This window comes from Phytophthora infestans, genomic scaffold, assembly GCF_000142945.1.
Source record: "Phytophthora infestans T30-4 supercont1.97 genomic scaffold, whole genome shotgun sequence".
NCBI lineage: Eukaryota > Oomycota > Peronosporomycetes > Peronosporales > Peronosporaceae > Phytophthora > Phytophthora infestans.
In genome coordinates this window covers 118,049-125,930 of record NW_003303662.1, presented here as the reverse complement: position 1 = coordinate 125,930, position 7,882 = coordinate 118,049, and positions in this window count along the sequence as shown.

Here is a 7,882-nt window from a genome sequence, read left to right as displayed (position 1 = left end):
ACATAGGGCCCACCATTTTGCAAACTGTGAGTAAGTTAGCGAGTTATATTGTTTTAACCAATTACTTGCGTCCAAATATTAGCCAATAGCACGGACATATAATGATGGTATTTTTTATCGATCAAAAACATTAAATCTACTCTATTTTTTTAATATTTGGGGGGTTATCAGATAAATATTACGGATTAGTATTCAGTAGGGTTTGCCCTTAATTAGTAATACTTTCAGAATATTAACACAAATACATACTTTACATGCAATAAAAGTGACTAAAATCACTATGTACCGTGCGTGCATGCATTCATCAGGTGCGGTGCACGGGAGTAGGTAGCGCAATGACCGTGCAGCCGCGCGCCTTCATCGCACGGTGGCAGTGGTGAGTGTCAGGTGAAATAAAAAGATATATATTCGCAAAGTCCCTACAGAAAGCGCTGGTCGTGAAGCCTACTTTAATATTGTAAAATACTATCGTCTCTAATTTAGAAAGTCTGTGGAAAATAGCATCGCAGAGCTCTTACAAATGCGGTCTGTGAAGCTTATTTTAATAATAACAATACTATTACTATCGTCTTTACTTTGAAAAGTGTGGAAAATAACATCCCAGAGCTCTTACAAAATACTGGTCTGTGAAGTCTACATTAAAAAATAAATATCTCTATTTGAGAAGTGTGCAGAGCTCTTAGAAAATAAAGTGGTTACTATGCCCGATTTGCGGTACATACGACAGGTTTTGCGTGGCTAAATGTAAATATGCCATCATCTGCGCAGCTCGCCTGGCTGTTTGTATCCAATCGATGTGTTTCGTTCTCGGCAGAAATGTTTACACGGTGGTGGGGGCTTTTCCTCCCAGAACTGAACCGCTTTTGGGCCGTTCTCGCAGGGCTATACAGCGCCCGCACGATGTCTCGTCCGCTGATTGTACAGAACACGTATCCTTTACTGTAGCTTCCCGCAGCAGACGCAGCGCACCCGGGTCATCCGCCGTATACCGCTGCGGGTTCAGCAGAAGCGGGTCAATTTTCGCCTCGCATTGCTTACACATAGGGCCCACCATTTTGCAAACTGTGAGTAAGTTAGCGAATTATATTGTTTTAACCAATTACTTGCGTCCAAATATTAGCCAATAGCACGGAAATATAAGGCTGGTATTTATTATTAAACAAAATATTAAACTGCTTTATTATGTAATATTTTGCTTTGCTTTAATAGTAATACTATCAGATATTTAAACAAATACATACTTTACATGCAATAAAAGTGACTAAAATCACTATGTACCGTGCGCGCATGCATTCATCAGGTGCGGTGCACGGGAGCAGATAGCGCAATGACCGTGCAGCCGCGCGCCTTCATCGCACGGTGGCAGTGGTGAGTGTCAGGTGAAGTAAAAAGATATATATTCGCAAAGTCCCTACAGAAAGCGCTGGTCGTGAAGCCTACTTTAATATTGTAAAATACTATCGTCTCTAATTTAGAAAGTCTGTGGAAAATAGCATCGCAGAGCTCTTACAAATGCGGTCTGTGAAGCTTATTTTAATAATAACAATACTATTACTATCGTCTTTACTTTGAAAAGTGTGGAAAATAACATCCCAGAGCTCTTACAAAATACTGGTCTGTGAAGTCTACATTAAAAAATAAATATCTCTATTTGAGAAGTGTGCAGAGCTCTTAGAAAATAAAGTGGTTACTATGCCCGATTTGCGGTACATACGACAGGTTTTGCGTAGCTAAATGTAAATATGCCATCATCTGCGCAGCTCGCCTGGCTGTTTGTATCCAATCGATGTGTTTCGTTCTCGGCAGAAATGTTTACAGAGTGGTGGGGGCTTTTCCTCCCAGAACTGAACCGCTTTTGGGCCGTTCTCGCAGGCTATACAGCGCCGCACGATGTCTCGTCCGCTGATTGTACAGAACACGTAGCCTTACTGTAGCTTCCCACAGCAGACGCAGCGCACCCGGGCATCCGTCGTAGACCGCTGCGGGTTCAGCAGAAGCGGGTCAATCTTCGCCTCGCATTGCTTACACATAGGGCCCACCATTTTGCAAACTGTGAGTAAGTTAGCGAATTATATTGTTTTAACCAATTACTTGCGTCCAAATATTAGCCAATAGCACGGAAATATAAGGCTGGTATTTATTATTAAACAAAATATTAAACTGCTTTATTATGTAATATTTTGCTTTGCTTTAATAGTAATACTATCAGATATTTAAACAAATACATACTTTACATGCAATAAAAGTGACTAAAATCACTATGTACCGTGCGCGCATGCATTCATCAGGTGCGGTGCACGGGAGCAGATAGCGCAATGACCGTGCAGCCGCGCGCCTTCATCGCACGGTGGCAGTGGTGAGTGTCAGGTGAAGTGAAAAGATATATATTCGCAAAGTCCCTACAAAAAGCGCTGGTCGTGAAGCCTACTTTAATATTAAAAAATACTATCGTCTCTAATTTAGAAAGTCTGTGGAAAATAGCATCGCAGAGCTCTTACAAATGCGGTCTGTGAAGCTTATTTTAATAATAACAATACTATTAATATCGTCTTTACTTTGAAAAGTGTGGTGAAAATAACATGCCAGAGCTCTTACAAAATACTGGTCTGTGAAGTCTACATTAAAAAATAAATATCTCTATTTGAGAAGTGTGCAGAGCTCTTAGAAAATAAAGTGGTTACTATGCCCGATTTGCAGTACATACGACAGGTTTTGCGTAGCTAAATGTAAATATGCCATCATCTGCGCAGCTTGCCTGGCTGTTTGTATCCAATCGATGTGCTTCGTTCTCTGCAGAAATGTTTATATCACGTCCAATCGCGAGGGCGATCGACGGTCTGATCATGCGACAGATCCAGTCAGTGTCGCAGGTCGGTAGGTATTGCCCAATCAGGGCGCGAGTCGATTGTGTGACGCTTTTGGATATATTTGTAATTTTGGCATAGTTAGGTCGAGTCAGAAACGTAGGCGCGGTCGGTACGATGGGAAGAAACTGTATTAGAAAGGCCGAGTGTAGCCATGCGAGAAGGCAGAGAAAAGCAGCAAGAAAGGAAACGGACGGACTTATTGACAGACGGAGAGGAATTAACTTTAGTAAGTAGGCTGGATCCAAAATGGAAAAATAAGTAGGTGCGTTTTTCAAAAATAAGTAGATTGACACCAAAAATATAATGCATCATTGCTAAAACCAAATAATCAAATTTAGAATGACCGTTTAAAATTTAAGAACATATATCAAAGTCTTAAAAGTAATATCGTACGATTCGCACAAGGCCACACAGGCCCAATCGTACGATCATACTTATTATTGCTACTGTTGGTACTGCCTAGTATTTCCAGTGGAACTCACACCCAGGAAACATTGTCCACTTGATCGAGCTAAAAGAAGACATGACCGTTCTACAGCCAGTCCGTTTCGCAACTTCTCCTGGCCAATCAGTTTTTAAACCCCATCGCCTTGCCAGGACGAGGTGCTCACGACCCTTCATTAATCATTTTTTGAGCTCTCGCAAAGACTGATTACGTGCACTGTTAGCCAAGCCAAAATGTCGGAGACTGCAAACGTGTCACCATTATCTGCAAGAGACCAGCTAACGTCATGTAACACAAGGAGTCGAGACGATACACCTGCACCGTTGAATGTGGCTGTACCTAGCACCACTACTTCCGAGAAATCGAATGCATCAAAGTCGAAGAGCAGAACACCTGATCGTCACGAATCGTTGCGCGTTAGTTGTGTTGAGCTGGAGGATGTTTCAATTCTCCGAAACCTGGGGTTACTACGAAGTGACTTGAACGTGGGTCTGGAACGAAACGACATGGATCCGTTGTCGATCGAGGGAATAACCTTGCACCAGAGTCATTTGGAACGAAAGCGGTACTGCTACAACGATGTCGAGAGTTTGCTAGTAAAGCTGGGTTTTCCATTCGTGTCGCGACAAATAGCTTTCGCAAGATGAAGAAGGAGGGTAATGCCAGATATGAGTGCAAAGTGTTAAACGGTCAGCAGCAACTGACGCCTGGCACAACTCCCTCTTGTCCATTTTTCATCACGGTGTATGGAATTCGAGACGAATGGAAAGTTACCAAGATGTGTATAGCTCACGACCACTACCGCCACGTTGGTTTTCAAGGGGATTCATTCGTGGAAGGTGATCTAGCAACATCAGGTCTGCGTCAGCACAACCGTGATATGTCTTTCGCGACAATTTGCGGAATTGTTGAGCGCGAAATGCTTCCGGCCTACAGCGACGACTGGGCATCCGTGAAGGGTAAAGCTATTCTCGAATTCCTTCTCAGCAAAAACATTGAATCGAATCGTCAGACCGCTTCCCGGATCAAGCGTCAGCTGACGGATGTATTACAAGGAAACATGGAAGAAAGTTATCAGAAATTGGAGTCATATCAGTCTGTTGTGGCGACAGAGAATCCTGGTTCACACTATGGCTTTGAAAAACATTCAAACGGCGTTTTCAAACGAGCGTGTTTTTTTTCGAGTTCCTGTTTGAAGGCATTGCAGACATGTCGTCGTATCATTGGTCTGGATGGAACTCACCTTAAAAAGAAAATGAACAAGCGAGGTGTGTTTCTCCTAGCTACGGCTAAAGACTTAAATGGCCACTTAATTGTTTTCGGGCTGGGATTGGTCGACCAAGAGGATGGTCTGAACTGGCGCTGGTTTGTATAGCACATGCAAGAAGCCATCGGTGGATCTGGTGGAGAGCCCTGGAAACCTGCATTTCTATCGGACCGACAGAAGGGTCTGTTGTCCGCAGTTTCCGAATTGTATCCTGGTTGTGGTCATCGCGTATGCGTTCGTCATGTCATTACGAACGTGGAAAAGAAAACCTCCTCGCTGGCGCCTGGCGAGAGAGCCTTGATTTTTCAGATGGCACGCAGTGAATGCGAGAAAGATTACGACTTCTACAGCTCAAAGCTGGCTGATACACGCCCTCAAGCAGCCGAGTATTTGAGGAAGATTATGAAAGAACACTGGGTCACGTATGCATTCAGCGAAACGTACGAGCAACCGACGTATGACGAGGTTACCTCCAATTTATCGGAATCGGCTAACCAGTGGCTTGGAAATGCTTGTCGGTCTGCATACCCAATGAACGCGTTCGAGCAATACTTCGTGAAAGTCGTAGAACTCTTCGCATCTCGCCGCAAAGAAACTACTCGTTTAATCAAGAATGTCGGTGAACTTCAACACTCAAATACCGGTGGGGCTTGTGCAAAGGATGGTGAGACCGATGCTAGCTCTTCAATATCTTACGACCAGCTGGCACCATTCCACAAGGACAACCTGAAAAAGATGCTTGCCGTTTCAAAAAGTCTTAAGATTCTTCCCTGTTTGAGCGGCCAATATATGGTGCGCTTTACGGACGTCAGCCAGAGATTGGATCACGTTCACTTATGGCGAACGGTAAACTTGGTTGAGAAGGAGTGCACATGTAGACGGTGGCAAGACACAAAATTCCCATGCATTCACGCCTTAAAAGCGGCCGTGTATCATGGCATGCACATTACTGAATTGTTTGACTGGGACAACCACACATCTGTGACCTATCACTCAACGTATTTTCACCAATTCGTTCTATCGCCTGGGGGAAGCAGAATTGTACGAGACGATCATCTCTTCGTTCCAGCGGTTAATGTGCCACCAGAGGAACTGGGCAAGCGAGGACGAAAACCGGGGCCTCCGTCGAAGCACAAACGCAAATCACACAGACCGGGATCCGCAGTAACACCTACAGTTACAATGACACAGTAGGTCTCGAGCGCTGTACCCAAAGAGATACTAAAGGCTAAACTGTGCGACTCGTACGGCTGAGACTTTTGGTCGAAATCGTACGATTAATAACTGAGCAAGATCGTACGACCTAGATTTTTTTAGAAACCCAAAAATATAAACCTGATTGATTAATTTTCATAATCTATGTATTGTATGTCTATTCAGTTAATATATTTGGTGCTTTCAGATTTAATTTCAAAATGGTACTTATATAATTTCTTATAAAATTAAAATTGAGATCTGCTATATAAAAAAAGGCAAGGAAATTTACATCTGAATAACCCCACGGCATTGCGGGCACAGAGGTGTGTTCTGCTCGCTGAGTGCATGGGCGACAAGTGCTGACATACAATCTCTGCATGCAGCGTGTAGGCAATTTGGCGGGGTTACCGGATTCTCAAGGACACCCAAGCAAATGGGGCAGTTGTTGGAGGTGGCAGTATCCTCGTCTCTGCGGGGCATGTCATCATCGTCATCAGATATTACGATGATGACAGGAGCCGCAGGCTGCACACGCCGCGATCTTTTTGTTGCTGGAGGTTCTTCAAGCGGTGGAGAGGGGGGCTCTGTTGGTGTCGACTCTCTTAATTCCGCGACAGGATATGGTACTGCTTCTGGAACTGAGCTCGTAGAGCCCTGGATGGGTGGAGAATCTTGATGCTGGACCAACCGCAGCGCAAGCTGCTCGAGAGCCCCACGACGAGCTCTTGAAAATCGACGGTCGTAAGCAAGCTTGGCTGCTCGAGCTTCCTGAAGTCGGCGGGCCTTGAGAGTCGGGTCATGCTGCTCCAGGCAGACTTGGCGACCGACATGCTTTCTGAGGCTATGTGCTGACAGAACTCGACCGCAAACAGGGCAAGCGACTCGCTCGGACATCGTAGATAGATTAATAAACCTGCTTACATCGATGACTTTTTGTTGTGTTGCTTCATCGTCTTGTAATACGTATTAATATCTGATCTAACCCTCAACTTCTTATTCCTAATTATACCTACTTACAAGTAGGTTGGTCAACCTACTTATTTTTCCATTTTGGACCCAATCTACTTGCTAAAGTTAATTCCTCACAGACGGACGGACGGAGCGGGAAAAAATGTGCTTTGCAGATGGAATGTCGCTCCATTTTATGGCTTATATCGAGCATGATCGACGCATTAAAAATGCATTTAAAGGAGATGGGAAAAGGCAGACATGGAATTATTTATTTAGCGCTCGAATTGCGTTTTCAAATACGCAGAACGGATCGATTTCAAGGAGATGGATAGGATTTATCTCGAGATCCATCTCGTGCGCTCGATGTAGCCTGTCGTAGCTCGATTTATTGGCCTCCTTATTATACACTCCTGGACACAACTATACGGTCACCTCGTCGAGTGCCCATAACTCAGTCATTTTTTATTATTTGACGAAACGGTTTTCACACAAGTTTCAAAAATCACAAATGTTTCTTTCTTATATAGGTTTTTGTATTGGGCCGATGGTGTCCGTAAATTGTGTCCAGTTTGACAAATCTTTTTTGTATTTGAGCCTCCTTATAAAGTGCAAAAACGCGATCGTTATTTTGCCGTGATAATTATGGCGTAGTTTTAATCCCTTTTCGATCATCATTATTTCCACGACGCTTCTAATTCCATCCTAATTATGGGCTATCCATCAGCAGCAGAATTGGTATGGCAATACTGAGACTGATATAGATGAATATCTAATCCCGCCCAATTGAAGATTATACAAGCCGTTTGGCGGGCTGAAACCCGCCGTTCTACCATCATGAATGCATATTTGGGGGCTAGGGGAAGTCTCACAATCTCAGGCAATTTAGCTATAAATGAAGGTTGCTCGTCTTTTTATGGATCTAATTACACCTGAATTAACAGTTCACCCGCCAAAGTAGGTGAAAGGCACATTAAGTGAAAATGACAATAGCATTGACAAGCACAGTATATGTAGTTTATTCAATTTTCTGGAAATTATTTCAGAGCTAAGGAAACAATTAAAGGTTTTAGAGTATGTACTGTTAATTTGAAAGAGGAGAATTAGTGGAGGTTGAAAATTTTGCTTTAAAATATGGCCAGTCACCGTAGTTGCAAT